Genomic DNA, 17,404 nt, shown 5'->3' with positions numbered 1-17,404 from the left:
ACCCTGTATCATCGAGCACGAGTTGCTCTACAAAGAATATTATTTGCTTTAATTTGTTGAGTAAACATGCAGTTGGAATTAAACTTTTTTTCAATGATAAACTTTAGTTTTTACCTTTCAGTTACAGTTTTGAGATTCCCCCAACAAAGGTTCCGCGTCGCGACATGTATCGTTCCGGACATTATTTTGAAACGCACCCTGTCATGGCTCCTCATGTAATGGGAACGGGGTAACCATTTAATTATCTACAGTTGGGAAAATAATACTAATGCCCCGACGTTTATATTTCAAACATGGGGGTTGTTCGACACGTCGTGTGCGCCATGTCCGGTGGCGTTGACAGCTCCGTTGCAGCCTTACTACTAAAGAGAAGAGGTCAGATCAACCCTGACACACACACACACACACACTTGATGTCACCTGCTAATGATGGATGCAAAAATTAAGCTGAACAAGTAAAAATGCAACAAACGCACATATTCCTTCCTCTTAATGGTAGTTTAGATTGCAAATGTTGTCTATTTTGTATCAAGGCTACAATGTCACGGGAGTATTTATGAAGAATTGGGACCCGTTGGATGAACGCGGGGTGTGCACCACAGAAAAAGACTGTGAGGATGCCTACAAAGTCTGTCAGATCCTGGACCTCCCCTTCCATCAAGTGTCTTATGTCAAAGAGTACTGGCACAAGGTTTTTAGGTAGTTGTATTATAAATATGCTATTGTTTGACTTCTATCGTTTCGTGTAGCTCGCGGTGGAGTTGTGTGATCCTAACGACCTTTGGCTTCTGCTCAGCTGTCAGGGTGCACAAAGAAGCAGATCAAAGACCGGACGTTTTTCCTCAGTCAGGACGCCTCTTTTCCCACTGGCTGGACTCACCAAAGATTTTGTGAAGAAAATAGCTGCTGAGGCAGGTTTTCAACATGTGCTCATCAAATCCTACTTCCTGATTGTTCGGAAGAATATCCAGGACAGTTAGCAGGGTGGAATTCCTGATTTTCACATCAGCGGCTGCAGAAAATGCTACAACAATTGGGCAGCTGTTCTGCAGCAAAATCATCATGTCGCATTAGTTTTCATGCGCTCTGGCGTCATCGCTACCCCCCAGAGCTCTCTGGGGCAACACCTCCATCTGGTGGGTGAGACCTCAGCAGCCATCTTACCCTCCGTGTGGTAGCGTTCCCAGGGCCATGATGCTCTTCGAGTCTGAGGACATGGCCCAGCGGCCCAAGGAGTCCCCCGACATGCTCCAGGTGAGACCTCGGGAGGTGTCCATTTTTTTCGACGAACTACTCCTTACGGCCCGTTTCATCGTTTGGGTAATTTTTTGCTGCAGAAAGCCAGCCAGGTGATGGCCGAGAGCAGGGAAACGCACCTGTGGTGAAGTAGAGCCCGCGCCGACCCCCCCGCCCTGCACTCATCGCGTCCAAACCTCGAGTCCCGAAAAACAAAACCACTGAAACCTTCTCTGATGTACAGTAGGTCCATATTAGCCTGCAAGAAGTGTGATTCATTTAAAATGCTGTTTATGAGTGGTGGTGAAAAGTTTACATACACTTGTAAAGAACATAATGTCATGGCTGTCTTGAGTTTCCAGTTATGTCTACAAATCTGATTTTTCTCTGATAGAATGATTGGAACAGATACTTCTTTGTCACAGTTAACAATCATGAAGTTTGATTCTTTTATGACTTTATTATGGGTAAACTGAAAATGTGACCAAATCAGCTGGGTCAAAAATATACGTACAGCAACATGAATGAGCAATTTTGGAGACTTAGAAAGTTGTGTCAATGACATGAGCTTCATAGCATGGCCTCTTAACTTCTTGTGAGTGATCATGAGTGACTACAGCTGGTGACTTCTCTGAGGCCATTTAAAAAGGGCTCATTGGATAATGATAATATGTTTGGAGGCCTTTAACCCTGCTGTCAAGAGGACTGGTCAAAGATTCAACCAGAAACTTGCCAGAAGCTTGTGGATGTTTTGTAACCAAATATTAGCATTGCTGTACGTATATTTAAGTGTATGTAAACTTTTCACCACCACTGTATGTGCTGTCGTTAATTATGTTTACATATCGCTGCCTACGTGTGAGGTAGGCAGAGAACTTGTAGCTTCGCTTAAAAATAAAATGTATTGGTGTTTTTACCCAGTTACTTCTTCAACATAATCAAAATTGTCCAGCAGATCTCTCCCTCCTTTTGTGATCATGCATTAATCAATCAGTCAGCAACTCCCAGTGTGGTGTAAAATTCCAGCTGTTGCCCATCACATGGTCCATAACACCCTCCATTTATGGACCCGGGCTTCGGGAGGGGACACTCCCTTTAATCCCCATCAGGCACAGGCGGGACTCGAACCAGACGCAGCACCACTGGCGACTTACGGTCGCGCTCTTTCCACCACCAGGCCATCAGGGCATGGGAGCTGATGTCCTCATGGGACTTTTGACATTCAAATTGGACACTCGTTACTCTAAAAGTAGGAAGAGGGATTTGAACCGGGAACCTTCAGAAGCGCAGCCGTATGTTTAAACACCTGAGCTACACGCTCACGATGGTCCTCACCTCCCCCTGAGAGACTCTGACACCAGCTTTCTTCACAAGACTTCGGCTCCTTCCAGCAGCGTCAGTGTAACAACACATCTGGACAACTTCCCCGCTGTCCGACATCTGAACAAATTTGAAAATGACTCCCTTTGTCTCTGTACATAACGGATATTGTGTTATTTACTTTTGTGAAAGTAAAATCTTCACTTTGTAAAAGAAAATCCTCCACCGCGCTCGAAATTGTTGTATCCCGTTTTGGCCACAAGGTGGCAGCACATCACAAAAGTCTCCAAACCTGGCATCGAGCTCGCGACATGGTTTGAATCTAATCCGATTGAACATTTATTATGTACGACATTAATACCTATTAACACGGAATTCTAAATTTAAAAATGAGAGGTGCTCATTAATATGCCACGTATTGAATCTCTCTGTCAAAGCAGACAAGAACACGCTGAATTTACTGAAGAAAACTCCCCATTGAAACAGGCTTTGCTACTTGGAGCAAGACATCTGGGGAACCGATTTTCTGTTTTACAGCCTAAATTTGGATTTATATAGATTGAGAACTTGTGCACGCTAAAATGGTTCCCAGTGACGTGTTGGATAGCTGTGCCTGGTGCAAAAGTGCTCTAAGAAAGTAACATATGGACTTTATGTGAACAAATAGGAGTTAAATTAGAAATCCATTCATTTTTTTTACACCCCAAAACCAAACAAGGGTTTTCTCACCAGTCTCTGGAAGCGAATCGGGCCGCCTTTCATCTTCCTAATGTGCGCACTGTCTTATACAGTTGAACAATTACAACAGTGCATTATCCAACTCGCTGACTGTAATTCAATTAACTTCCTCCCCCTGGCTTCATCCACCCGGATAATACACACATTAATTAAAAACAGAATCCAATATCAGCTGTTCTGCGCCTCCACTTATTTTCATTTCCCATAAAAAGGTCAAAGCAGCCAATTCCATCTGAAGACAATTGATTTGCGTGTGTTTGCGAGGGATTACTCCGACAACGGGGAGCCTGGAAGTGAAGCGCTGCAGCATCACATTCCCTGGGATTCGGATCCATCAGAATCATCAGGAAATGGCTCCGCGTGGAGAGGAACTCCAGCAACAAACATGGCGTTTGTAGGCTGGTGTCAGGGCGGCGAGGGCCCGGGGAGTAGCAGAGGACGAGGCAGCGTGGGTTAAAGTTGGGGAGAAATCAATGACAGGCTGTGTCAGAGGCAGACAGCTCAAGATGAGAGGTGCTTAACACCTCCAACACACCGCTGACACACTCCAACCGGCAGATAAGAAGCTGGGGCTGACTCAAGCTAGCAGCAATCTGATGGGCCAGTATGGGAAATTGGTGATTTGAGCCATATAAACATCTTTTACACGAGCTGCAACAGTCCCGCGTCGATAATCTGACTTTAGCTGCAGGCGCCATGCAACTGCATCCCTTCACAACCAGTCTTTGAGCTAGGCTAATTAGCATTCGGCTAACACAGTCCAAAGAAGAGCATCTATCATTTTGGCCATGATGTCCCTCCTATTTGCCTGGTTAGGGTGTCACCATAACACTGGCCTCCACACTGGTTGTTATGGAGCTTCCACTGAGGTCCAGTATTCTGACTGTTGAAGGCTGATATCAAAACTGGATTTTTCCCTCCCCCTGCAGATCAGACATTCACATTTAGCACAAGTCTTTAATGCACAACAATACACTTAAAGAGAGGAGAGGGGTGTAAATCAGAACACCAGCCGTGAGTTGGGAGGTCAGGGGGGTCGGGACGGACCCATTTAACCCTCCACCCTAATTTCAGGTGGGAAGGAAACGGTAATTAGTCTCACCTCATTAATCACAACAGGTTCCTTTGCTTTTATTTAGATCTGAATCTGTACTTTTTACATTATTGACTAATATGCTGCTAATCTGTTTACTTACATACAACATAAATGCGTTACGGTATGGGTTTTAGAGAGAACCCGAGAGCAGACACAAAGACAAACAGTCCTCCTGGACTACGGGTAGCTCAGGAGTAAGGATCCTCACTTCATGGGGTCCAGCGGAGAGTCCCCCTGGACTGCAGAGAACCCAGGAACCGGGCGCCGCACGCTCACTGGTCCAGCAGACGACATGGAGACCTTGACCGTGCCGGGAAACAAACAGGACAGCAACAGAGCCAACAGGACACCCCAGCACCGATGCGCAGGTGCTCCCTCCTGAAGGAGGCAGCCAGGTGGCAATCGCCCACAGGTGCGCGTTAGGGAGCTTCATTGCCTACAGCTGGCACTTTAGGCAATGAAGCTCCCTAACGCCCCCTGGAGGAAAAAATCTGACACCACCCTGGACCCCAACAAAATATAAATTATTTGCAATCTTTCACCAGCCGGTGATGCTTTATGAAAGAGAACAAAATGGATCAGATATTTCTCAACGTGTAGAAGTTAATCTATGTCACAATGTGAGGATTATAAATCTGGTCGCTCTTAAATAGGAAATAAAGACTAAAAAGTAAAACCAAGTGACTCCACAAATCAAGCGACAGCTTTGATGGTCAGTCCTCAGGTAACCACTAAACATGCGTAAGACAGACGCTCACTGGGAATAATGGGAGCTCACCGGAATGCCACGAACCCGTTTAGATAATTGCTCATGAAGGATCTTCAAATTCTGCTTGGAGATGGAAGTTGGAAGTCCGAGTAGCAGCGGCAGTTCTGGCTCCTCGTGCCGCAGACGCAGAAATTAAAGTGAATCAGCGAAGCCGTGTTTCATGTCAGAGTTCTGGGTGGATTGGAACTCATTAATTAGAACATGTCCTCCTCTTGACCTTGAGCAGGAGCCTGGTGTCAGTTAATGGCCTCCTGGAGCCAATTATCCCTTTTCTGGTTGCTGGTGGAGGCGGGTGAGCCGGCTCGTGCACGTTTCCTCACGCTGCCACTTTTGTTAAAAACAAAAAAAAAAACCAACCCAAAAAACAAAACAGGAATATTGGAAAATGTCTCCTGAAGTCTTTACGGTTCTGGCAGGACGGAGGAGCCTTTCAGGATGCCTGGAAACGTCTTCAGAGGAGTGAGAAGTTGTGAGAAAATACCTGCCAGTTTTTCTACGTGTTGGCTGGAGCCGATAGTTGGATCAACGGTGGCACCAGAAATCCAGGCTTTGACCGAATTCCCAGAAACTTTATATTTTTAGGAGTTGGAACCGTTTTTGTTTTTTTTCCTCCCTCTTCTGGTCGGAATTCTGATGGCAGATGTTGGGAGGAAAGTGTCTCTGGCTTGGGTCGACGGCGCCGCCGCCGCCTTCGGGCGAGAACAAAACGGTGTTTTTAGGGCCGTGTACTTGTTGCTTCTCCGTCTGGCGGCAGAAACAAGCGTCGGGTCATGTGGTCCGACCATCAGCAGACGTGCCAGCGGTGGTCGGTGCCCAACGCCGGAACGCAGCGTCTGACGAGACCTTTGTTGAGAAAGAACAGTCGGAGAACTTCTGAACCACACCCAGAACCTTCTGGCTGGATTATCCGGACTTGGTACTTGAAACGAGGGGGAAGAGAAGAAGACGGTTGGGAGCGTGGGTCCGTGGCGGCCAGTCATGTGGCGCTCTGACCTTTGACCTCAGAGGAGGATGATGAGACGCATGGACAAATAACCAAACGCATCCGTCTCCAGACAGGCCTCGGATTAACATATTATCCTCGTCTCGATTTCCCGCCTCTCTGCTTCTCGCCGCCCGGCCCGACATTCCGGCGCGGCTTTGCCCAGCTCACAGTCACTCCGCGTGATGGGAAGCGCGTCACGGTGGGAGAGGATCAAAGAGCTAAACGTGGGGCTGAAGATACTGAAGCAGATTAGCGCCACTTCCCACAATGCCGACAGCCGCTCCCGTATCCGCGCCGGGCCTAAAGGTAGCTGCAGTCTGCCGCCCGTAATACAATAGGAGAGGGAGGATCAGCGCGCGCGCTGGAGAACACGTGTTAGCATCACAAAGGGATTGTCAGCTTCAAACGCCTTACATCCCTCTGCCATCCCTCAGGATCAAACAGGCGGTTGGCTGGCAGTTATCAAGGAGCTCCCTTCCAGTCGAGTCACATCCCCGTTCTCCGCTCCTCGCTCTCCTCCCCTCGCCCACACCCCCCTCCCCCTCCCGCAGGCCTCCTAATCCCGCTCGCCGCTATCCTCCGAGCCATCTTCACTCATAATGTGCTCCCGACGCCGCTGACGGACGGATCACCGAGACAATCGCCTTTGTTCGGAATTTGTCCCTCCGTCTTTTCTCCCCTTCTTCCCCCCCCACACACCCCAAAAAAACCTATCAACAACACAGGATCTCATTGTGGAGCTCTTGATGCATTTGAAAGCGGCGCATTGTTGGAGTGAATTCTCTGACAACCTCAGAGCCATACTCGGCATCACAAAGAGAGAAATGTCTGGGAAAGATAGGGGCCCCCTTTGTTCCCAATTGTAATGGAAGAACTCTCTAACTCAATCTAAACAGGCCGCGTCTGAATGTGTTTGCCGATATGAATGTGCCGCATTATGAGGCAACAATTACTAGAATTAGATCAGAATTGTGCCGGGCGAAAATAAGTCGCAATAATCGCGTTCGCCCTCGCAGCAGATCTCCTCCATCAGCGCCGCTCTCCTTTATCCGCAGCCATTCCTCCAAAGCCACACAGATGCACGCGGGGGGGAAAAAAAGGAGGAAAGAGAAAGGAAATCGAAGCCATATTGTGCTCCGAACCCGGAGAATTAAAGGCTCGCCGTCATCTTCTTACAGATTTGGCCCCCGTGAGTGAAAGTTGTAGAAGAAACCAGGCAGCATCCACAGGCTGTATCGGCGTTCCAAATCCATACGGCTCCTGAAACACATGCAGCAGACAGATGTTGACTGTTATTCTGCTTATTTCATGTTGATTCCCCCAGAGAAATCTGTTGGATTTGAGTGATCATCTCAGCGGAGAGCGTGAAGACGCTTCTGATCAAGCAGCCAAGGTGAAAGGTGACATTTGTTTTCCCGGATTTCTCTTGCAAAGGCGGTTGATAGAAGTGTGAAAGGAGTGAAATGTGGCTTCAAACGTGGCGTTTTGGCATCTAAAAGAGTTGCTCTTCTCTACAAATCCAACGTGTTTGCTATATATTTCAAAATAAACCGTCTACGTGCCGCTCTGAAGCTTTAATATCTGGGGAAACCATCGCGTCGGATGTTTCTGAAGGAGAGGAAAAAGGCGGCTGATCTGCCGCGTTGCATTCCTGTTTGTCCAGTAGATGCCAGCAGTGAACCATTAAAGAGCTGGGATTGAGAATTCCAGGGTGCTGGTGGAGCCGCTGAGGAGTTGGAGATGGTACAGATGGCTGGCCCTGAACGCAACACTCATCCAGACATTTCACTGTTCGCAGGAAGCTATCAAAGTCAACTCAAAATGGAGGCTGTGCCATCCACTCCAAACTGAATTCTAACACTTCCAAACAAAATTGCATTGTGAGCAAAGTCGTGGCGGATTTGGTCAGCGTTCAGCACAGATGTCCCCCCCCCCCCTCCCCCGTGAGTGTTTGTGTTAAATAAAAACCAGTGCTCACATCCTCTTAAAAATCAGCACTGGATTTTCAGGGATAAATGCTCAAGTTCTAATGTTTTAATCCGGATTGGAGTGGGACACATTTATTTATTTCAGAGGAGGAAAGTGTAACCATCATTTGATGGAAGGGGGGGGGGGGGGGGGTCACAAATGCAAACAGAAATGGCCTAAATAAGGGAGATGGGCTAAAATGGCGCCGACCTCTGTTTGGTTAATTGATGCATTTCCACTATTCCACTTTTCCCTCGGGTTTGTTTTCGTGTTGACGCGCCTCCGTTCCCTCATTCCGGGCTCAACATCACATTAATATGTTCAAATGAAATAAAGAGGCATCTCTCTGGCCCCCCGGGCGTGGGCACAACACCTTCTCTAACTTTGGTCACCTTTATTTGTGTACCAACACCTTCTCTAACTTTGGTCACCTTTATTTGTGTACCTGCTGCGATGCTGTTTTATTCCCCCAAAACCACTCTGAATGTGTGTGTTTGTGCACAAAAGTCACCCGTGTGAGTGTGTGTGACTCGTGTTTGGGCTTCGACAATAGGTCATCTGTGCCTATTTCTGGAGGGCGGGTCCCCAGAGACCTGGCGCTGCCTTCTGATTGGCTGGCCCCTCACGGAGAGAAGTTTACTTTGGAGGGTGCTCCGCGCTTGATTTTTTTTCTTCTTCTTCTTCTCTCCTTCCAATTAAATGTGGAATGTGGTGCACTGAAAGGCCATTCGGAGTGTGTTAAAATATGTGTGTGTGTGTGTTTGTTTGCTCCCGCCCCCCCAATTTTACACAGAGATCTTTGACTAAAAAGCAGGCAACCTCCCGGACGGCTAAGATGGGACCTGAGACCCACTGTTATGCTCATGTCATCTGCTCTCTGGACCTTTTAAAATAAGTGAAGGCTACACACCAAGCAGCATTTAAATACTGTACATATACACTAAAAGAAATAATTCCATGTCAAAAGTCTGGTGTAGTGGGAATCAGCGCAGCGAGATTTGTGATTAAGGCGTCTTTAGCTGTCCTTCCTCACCCCTGTGGATGCCCTGAGGGGAGGTAAACAACACAGAAAGCACACATATTAGCACCTGCACTCTAATGTGACAATGTAGCAATGAAAGAATTTGAACTTAATGAACGCACGTTAATGGCGCCGAGCCGCTTTTATCCGACTCCCTTTCAAAGGCGTTTTTATTTTTTCTCCCGCATCCCCTCAGATGCTACATCACAGCACCAGCGAGTGTGACAGAGAGGAGGAAAGTCTTTATTTGTACTCAAATGGGTCTCATCTGAAATAATGAATATGTCCTTGAGAAAAACAAAGAGCCGCACAAAACGGGCTACTTTTCCACAGAGGCAGCGGAGATGGCAGATAATTGTTTTCAAGTCTGGCGCCGCTCCGCAAATGAGTTTGTTCAGTTCTGCTGGCAGTTAGCTGCGTCTTCCTTTCAATTTGTCTTTGGGTTTTTCACGCGGCACACTTTCTGATTCTCTCCTCTTTTTGTCTTTGTTTCCTTGTTTTTGCGGCCTCCGTAGTTACCCTCTCCTTGGCTCCCTCCTCGCCCTATCTTTCACTTTCTCTCTTATTCTCTTCACTCTCTATTCTCTCTGCGCACCACATTCTTTGGCGTGGCTGCTTTTTTACATCTTTAACTTCTGACGCTTTGTTCGGTTCCTAATATCTCGACAATGGAAGACTTTTCTGTTTCCTTGTGGTTATTTGCTGAAAATATTTTACCTTGACTCTGGCAGCGGTTCTTCTGTCACTGTTATTACAGCTGGGCAACAATCGAAAAACCTCGGCTGTGAACCGTTCTGGACAAAGTTTTTGGGAAGGAAGAATCGGCGTCCATCCATCCTAGGACACACACACACACGCACACACACACACACGCACGCACGTACACAGGAGAGGAGAGGAGAGGAGAGGAGAGGAGAGGAGAGGAGAGGAGAGGAGAGGAGAGGAGAGGAGAGGAGAGGAGAGGAGAGGAGAGGAGAGGAGAGGAGAGGAGAGGAGAGGAGAGGAGAGGAGGAAAGGAGAGAAACTCAGTTAAAAATTTTCCATTAAATAAACCTTGACCTCTGACCTCTGCAATACGTCAGCTCTCACTCATTTGTTGTGCTGACAGGTGAAAGATGACCTCATATCCTCGTTCTGTCAGGACTGAGGCTGTAAGCTTCCTTCCTTCTCCCGGTGCCATCCGGGGTTCTTATTCCCAGGGATCCACTCTGGGGAGCCTGCAGTCCCACGAGAGCCCTGCTCAGCCCTCACTGGCTGGGTTATAATGGCTTTCCAACGCCGCCTATTTAGGCTGCAAGTTTCCATTAAATCTCCCTGTGTCATTACAGTTCATATTGTTAATTATGCCGCAAATGTGCCCAAGGGAATATCATGGAGGCCACTACTGCACAATCTGTCCATATGCCACTTAATTAAAAGTTTTCTTAAGAATAAATTGCATTCAATTCAATTAAAACTGTAATGTCAACCCAAAAATAATGGGCATAGCCTCCTACATCGTGCTGCTTAGAACACACACAAAAAAAAATCTTGGTTTTTTTTCTCTTTTAAAATTTTTTATTTTTTTTTCCGCAATGGAAAAAAAAAAGTGCATATCTCCCTTCCATAAAAAGCCCCCTAGTAGAAAATATGCAAAAAGCAAATATCACCAAAGCCTCCTACATGCCACCGAGCCCCAGGCAACAACGGCGCTCGAACACTTGAGCTATTTCGAGATTCCACTCTTGGAATTCACACCATGACAAATGAACCATTGGAGTTTGGAATTCCTATTTATCTGCTGCACACAGAGGCACTTGATTTGGGTGTGAAGAATAAAGGAATTATACGGACAAAACACCAGACGACTTAAAGGATAAATGATAAATAAATAAATAAATAGATTGCCTATGTGCCCCCCCCCCCCCCCCCCACATACATCTGATTGATTGTGTTTGGGTGGGCGTGTCCTTATCATCTGGCTGCTCTGATCTCACCAAAGCCAGAGAATTTTATAAAAAGCAACATCTGATATTAAACATCTCCGTGCGGCACATTAACCAAACCCCGCAGGATTATTATTCCTTTAAACAACAAATCTCTGCCCCCCCCCCTCACTTTATTTAAATTTCGAGCTGAGCCACGACATCTCGACGGTCGCGAGTCTCAATCTCTCCCCCGTGAGGCCCGTTCATGAGTAGATCGGGGAAAAAGGGAACGTTGAGTCCGTTGGGTAACATAGGTAACGCTGTTGCTGCTCCCCGTCAACACAAACAACCCCCAACCAGCAGCCCACAGGTGAGCAGGCACACACACACACCACACACACACACACACACACACACACACACGCACATTGACGCCTACTCAGCAAAACAAAAAGAGTCACACATTCCTTCAGCTGCGGCACACACACATTTGTACAACTATTAATGTGAGGACTGACAGCCATCCATCCAACCATCAGACAGGTTACACCTTGTTGCCACAGCAACGCAGAACCAACCTATAGGACTGATATCAATTTTCAGTCGCAAATCCAAAACAGGTCTTTGGCTTGTGGGAGGCAGATGGAGCACTCAAAGAGAGTCCACATGGACACGGGACAAATCCACTAGCCCCCAGGGGATTGGAACCACAAACCCGCTTGTTGTGAGCCGACGGTGCTGCCAACCCTCCCAACTACACACCTAACCCGACCCTAGGCTGACCTTAACCTAAACCCAAGTTTGACCTTTTAACCAAGTTTAAACCCTTAAACAGTTGAGGATCCAACGCCATGTCCTTATTCTGCTAGTTGAAAGCACGATCTGGTCCTCACTTTCTGGCAAAAACAAAAACACACACACACACCTTCTTGTTATTTTGTCTTTGTGAAGACATAATACATTCCCCAGCCATTTACCTTAACCTTAACCCTCATGCCAACTCCCCTAACCCTCCCAACTTCCCGAACCCGCCCACCGCCCCCAACCCGCCCACACCCCCGAACCCGCCGAAAACGCCCGAACCCGCCCAACGCCCCGAACCCCCCAACGGCCCGAACCGCCCACCGCCCCTAACCCGCCGAACGCCCCGAACCCGCCCAACGGCCCGAACCCGCCCAACGCCCCGAACCCGCCCAACGCCCTAACCCGCCCACACCCCGAACCCGCCCAACGCCCGAACCGCCCAAACGGCCAGAACCCGCCCACCGCCCCGAACCCCCCAAACTGCCCCGAACCCGCCCACGGCCCGAACCGCCCAACCCCCCAACCCGCCGAACGCCCCGAACCCGCCCAACTCCCCGAACCCTCCCAACGCCCGAACCTCCCACACCCCCGAACCCTCCGAACGCCCCCTAACCCCGCCCAACTCCCCGAACCCGCCCAACGCCCTAACCCGCCCACACCCCGAAACCCGCCCAACTCCCCGAACAACCGCCCAACTCCCCTAACCCTCCCACACCCCCCTAACCCTCCCAACTCCCCTAACCCTCCCAACTCCCCTAACCCTCCACACCCCCTAACCCTCCTAACTCCCCTAACCCTCCCAACTTCCCTAACCCTCCCACCTCCCCTAACCCTCCTAACTCCCCCAACCCCCCCACCTCCCCTAACCTTAACCAAAACCATAATCTAACCTCACCATATTCTAAGCCGCATCTGAACCCTCAAACACACCTGTGAAGGTGTGATAACCAGCCAAAACATCCTCACTTCCGAAAACATGCCCTCACTTTGCAAGTTAAATGCATATTTGGTACAAGAACACACACACACAACACACACACACACGACACACACACACACACTGTAATCATACCACTGAATGTCAGTGCATTAAAAGCTCCTGCTGAATAGGAACAGATTGGAAGGTTGAGGGTCAGATTGTTTTGTTCCAGGTGCTACATGCTGGTATTTTTCATTTGCAGCTTACACTTAAATACTCCGACAGGCAGGGGTGGTGCGCTGAGGGGGAGGGCACAATACCAGCCTTCAAATCAATCGCACGTCAGCGGAGTTTAGACACATAAAAACGTCTTTCTTTCACTGTGGCCATCGGCTGTCCTATTAGGACTGTTGAAATCAGCGCTGAGGCGGCAGATGATAGATCGGCAGATTTACACGGCCTTGACCTGCTCTTTAGAAACTGGGGGCAAGGGAGGGGGGGGGCTGGAAGAGATAGGTGGGCTTTTGGGCCATAGATGCTGGTATATGGATGCTGCTTTTTAGCGGCTGGGTGTAGAATCAATTTAACTCGCTAAAAACTGGCGCCAAATCGGCGGCAAATGAATGGAAAAGCAGAGAGACGGCGGCGGAGATGCCACAGAGACACGCACAATAACTCACAACGTGGAGCTCCAGAGAAAACATCAGCAGCTGGTTTCGCTGTGCTAAGCCAGTCTAACAGATGTGCACTCACCCGAGGACTAACGCAGCTGCTGCGGCTGCTGCTGCGGCTCCTCTGCGAGTTGTCCCGGGCTCGTGCGCGTGTGCACGGCTGCTGACTCCGGTTCAGCAGGGTTTACAGCCATCATGCCTTCATAGCTCCACTCTATAAGCACTGCAAATAAAGGCAAAACCCCAAATCCGGGTGGATTCGACGTTGATTGCGGCACCGTAGTTTACACACAGTTTACTTGGATGTGCACAGCAGAGAAGAAGAAAAGTTACAGAAAACAAGGCGAGGTCAACCTTTCTGCAGCTGCCTGATAACTGGTTCAAAGATTCCGATGTGTCAAAACAACCAGAAACGGCCTAAAAGCCATAAATGTGGATGATCAGACGCACTGTTGACCATAAACCGACTCCCCCGTGTGTGTTTAAACAGTAGCCTTGCACTGTTAGCAGCTATGGCTCTTAAAGAAACACGAATAATCCAAAACAATACAAGGCTATTTGCTATCGATGGTTGCGATACCAGCGAGGCTTTCGCACCCGTGACTCATTTCCAGACATTCATCACCAGGCAGCCACTTCATTAAACGTGCTCCCATCAACTCTGCAGAACTGTACGAGCATGTCACGCACACTGGCGGCGCCCCGATGTGTGTGCACGTGTGTGTGTGTGTGTGTGTGTGTGTGCGTGCGTGCCTGCGTGTGTGTGCATATGCATGATTGACGCGCACGGGCGCAAACGCGCCGCTCTTTCTTCTCATCTCATTGGCAGGCTCATATCCCATCTGCTCTCCAGGGGGGCGGACAGAGATAGTTGCCATTGTGAAACATCTCTCCCCAGACAAGCAGCCCCCCCCCCGGTACCAAACTCACCGACACGACTCACACCCACATGAACGAGCCCCTCAACCCCCCCTCCATGCGTTGATTTCATGCATCTGCAGTCCGGCTACATTCTTCCTGACTAATTGACTGTCACAACGGCTGCGGAGATTAACTTCAGACCAATCCCTGAGATAAAGAGCACAGAGATGGGGGCCGACGCCACGACGAGGGCTTCGGTGGCGCTGCTGGGGCTAATAACGCCACGTCTCCTATTTGTTATTGATATTTACAGTCCGTCTCATCCCTCCCCCGCTCGCCGCTGCCCCTCCCGTGCTCGCCACCCGGGCGGATTAGTGTTAATGGCAGGCTTATGGAGTAAGCGAGCCCCTGTCAAACCCATGTCCCCTCGGTGCCATCTCACAGATTAGCTGACGCTTTGTGACGGGCTCTCTCTGCCAGACACAAGCCTCTGAGTGGGAGGAAAAGGAGGGAACTTTGTCTAAACTTCTCCAAAAGTGCCAAAAAAAAGGATATTGTGGATCTGTGTGTGTGTGTGTGTGTGTGTGTGTGTGTGAGGGGGTTGTTTGTGTGTGGAAGCAATAGGGGGCTGCAGGGTATTAGCATGGTGCTTTTGTGACTGCAGAGGCTTCAAAAAAGTATCTTTTTTTTTACTTTATCCTTTGGAATTAACAGATTGTGATGGCGATGACATAAGATGGATATAGAGAAGTAAACCTCCTGCTCGGTACTTCCCATCTGAAAACCACCGGGTCAGGAAAAGCTCCAGCTTGTCCCTCATCCTTCTTACGCTGTCTGGAAACGACGTCTGATGCAGAGTTTCCCTCACGGGGCCGAGAAACTCTGAGCAGGGACCCGACACCTGCGTGTTCCTGCGGCCACAGGCAACGCTGAGTGACAGGAAATGATGCTGATGTCAGTCTGATTTATATCCACAGCCTCTGCATGTGGGGCCAAAGTGTTTCTAATGCTGTTTTAACTCAAACCACCTCACTTTTTATGACCTCGCGTCGACCCAAAGGGGCATTTTAATCGCCAGTCGACCAGCTACGTGCCTGCATAATCACGTCCCGGCATATTTTGGGAAGCGTGTGATAAAAAGTAATTTGTTTCAAACAAGCTTGAGGAAACAGAAGAGAAAATGACATTTTTTTTCTCCCTCTTTCAGTTTGTTCCAGTCCAGTTTTTTTTCCCTCCTTTTCCTGTTTGTCACTCCGACAGCTGAAACTTTCTCACATTTTTCATTACACTTTGCTCCGCGAGAGTCGCCTCGTCTACTTTCCTTCTCCCACCCGCGCTTTCTTCCCTCCGTCCTGGCTGTGCCCGTGACAGCCGTGCTCTCGTGGCATCTGTCTGCTGCTCCCCAGCTTGTCTGTGTGTGATCAGCTCCTCTCCAGCTCTCCTCCACACTGTATCTCCTCGTCTTTGAGCTCCCGTTTTTCTTTTTTTTTCCCTCTCGCAGACCCGCCGCTCAGCCTCCTCGCTGCCAACTCACTGTCGCTGTTAACTCACATACCATCTTATGTATTGCCAAAGCAGATTGTGTTTGGAGGGCAAGCAATTAAGGGGGAGGCAAGCGCAAAACTGTAATGTAATTTTGGCTGCGATATTTACAGGGGAGCAAGAAGGAGGAGGGAGGGAAGCAGGGAGGGGGGTAAAAAAAATAACATAGGAGGACTTAAGCTGGTCAGACATTGTGGAGTCAACACCAGGGAGAATAATGATTCTGGGCTGAGATTTATGGGGGACAGAATCTGGCACTTCCCTAATTACGAAAGGCCAAATGTCAAGCCTGCTCGCTGTCAGCTTGGTGGCGGGTGGTGCTGCCTTTTTTTCCCATCCCTCCTTCTCCCGTCCCCTCCCTCCCTCCCTCTTTCGCTCTCTCACCCTTTTTTTTTTTCCCTGCAAGTTTTCTGCATGTTTTATGAATCTCATTAAAAGTCATTAAAAGTGTGGTGCGATTTTCACAGCCTCCGCTCCGTGGCCCCTGAAGTCCTCTCCGCAACTGTCACGGATCCGAGGAGGAGAACAGACAGTGTGGAGCAGAGATGAAGGTGGTGGTGGGGGGGGATCATAAAAGTGAAGGAAGATTTGAGTTAGACATTTAAGGTAAACAAGAAAGAAGAAAAGAAGAGGAAAAAGAAGTAAGACTGGAGGGCAGGGTATCTAAGTGGATTAGGCGGTAAGCATCTCTGAGCTCCGTCTCTGAAAGGTCTCATATTTACAGGCTGGCAAACACGACTTCTCGGGAAGAAAGCTCTTTAATAAAGCTACAGGACACAAACAAACATCTTACAGGAGCGCTTTTCTGACAATTTGACAGTTTTTTTTCCAGCCCAGTCTGTTCTGCATTTACAGCTCCAACGACCGGGGTCAGAGTCAAGGTCCCGCCGCATCTCCGAGCGGGAGGAACGGGTCAGGTCGGGCCCAGAGGGCTCATCCCTTTTGAGCGCAGGACGCATTCTTTAAGGCGTCGGCGCTCGGATGTTTGGTCGGCGGAGAGAATGGCGTTGCCATCCCTTTCAGAACAAATGTGGATTGAGCCGCGAGGTGAGAACCGGCGATGTAAAGCAACGGCGAGGGTTGAAAGGGGGGGGGCGCTAAAAGCGGCTCGTTTGACACGCGGCCTTCCCGTTGCTATGCTGTCGGTCGCGCTCCCAATTACTTCGGTTCAATAGACGGGCTGAAATCACATTGGCCCCTCGGGTTTGCGCTCGCTTCCAGCCGCTTCTCCGTCATCTGCGCGCGTGCACCCAAACCTCCCACCCCATTGTTGCGCGCCGCGGCGCCTAATTGGAACGCACGCACGTGTTAAAGGTTGCAAAGTTTATTCCTCTGCGGAGAGGCACCTCCGCGCGTTCAGGCGGTCCGGTGCCGCGTGCGTGTGCATGCACGAGGGCGATGCGGATCACCGGCGAGCCCCGGGGCGCCGGCGTGGCAGAGCTGAGCAGGTTCGGAGGTTCGAAGAGGCCGAAGGTGCTTCAGGTGTGCGGCATCAGAAAGGTGAGCAAGTCGGAATTCAGCTCACGGAACTGTAGCGACGTTTAGAACTTTCCCCTTTATTCCTGAT

At 49.2% G+C, this 17,404-nt stretch overlaps 1 long non-coding RNA gene across 1 annotated transcript; it reads right to left on the bottom strand.

Annotated features, from left to right (window-relative positions):
• Positions 1–4,237: 4,237 nt before the first annotated feature.
• LOC130519371 (uncharacterized) lies at positions 4,238–5,025 on the bottom strand. The gene is made up of 2 exons (XR_008948293.1): positions 4,491–5,025; positions 4,238–4,358 (listed from the first exon to the last, which is right to left on the bottom strand). It is a non-coding gene; the product is annotated as an uncharacterized LOC130519371 (long non-coding RNA).
• Between the last annotated feature and the right edge of the window lie 12,379 nt (positions 5,026–17,404).

This window comes from Takifugu flavidus, chromosome 22 (assembly GCF_003711565.1).
Source record: "Takifugu flavidus isolate HTHZ2018 chromosome 22, ASM371156v2, whole genome shotgun sequence".
Lineage (NCBI taxonomy): Eukaryota > Metazoa > Chordata > Actinopteri > Tetraodontiformes > Tetraodontidae > Takifugu > Takifugu flavidus.
Note: the sequence above shows the minus strand (reverse complement) of the source record. Positions and strands in the feature narration are given on the sequence as shown.